The following is a 309-nucleotide window of genomic DNA, read 5'->3' on the forward strand; positions in this document are numbered from 1 at the left end:
GAGTATAAGTTTTTTTAGATACAAAGGTGTAAAACTGGCCAATTATAGATTACAGTTAAACGGTTATTTGTCCATGAGTCGCGCATCGATATAATTACGCGTGTGGCGATTCATGGACAAACGACAACTGTTTAATTGTAATCTATAATTGGTCAGTTCTAAACTTTATGAGTATATTTTAAATATTACTATTCAAAATGAAAAATGATAAATAGGTTTTTAACTTGTGTGTTTTTTTTTTTAAACTTTTGTTGTATTTTAATTCCTTGGGAAAAAATGCTTTATATATAAAATTAACATTTTATATAT

The sequence above is a fragment of the Trachymyrmex septentrionalis genome, unplaced genomic scaffold, assembly GCF_001594115.1.
Source record: "Trachymyrmex septentrionalis isolate Tsep2-gDNA-1 unplaced genomic scaffold, Tsep1.0 scaffold20, whole genome shotgun sequence".
Lineage (NCBI taxonomy): Eukaryota > Metazoa > Arthropoda > Insecta > Hymenoptera > Formicidae > Trachymyrmex > Trachymyrmex septentrionalis.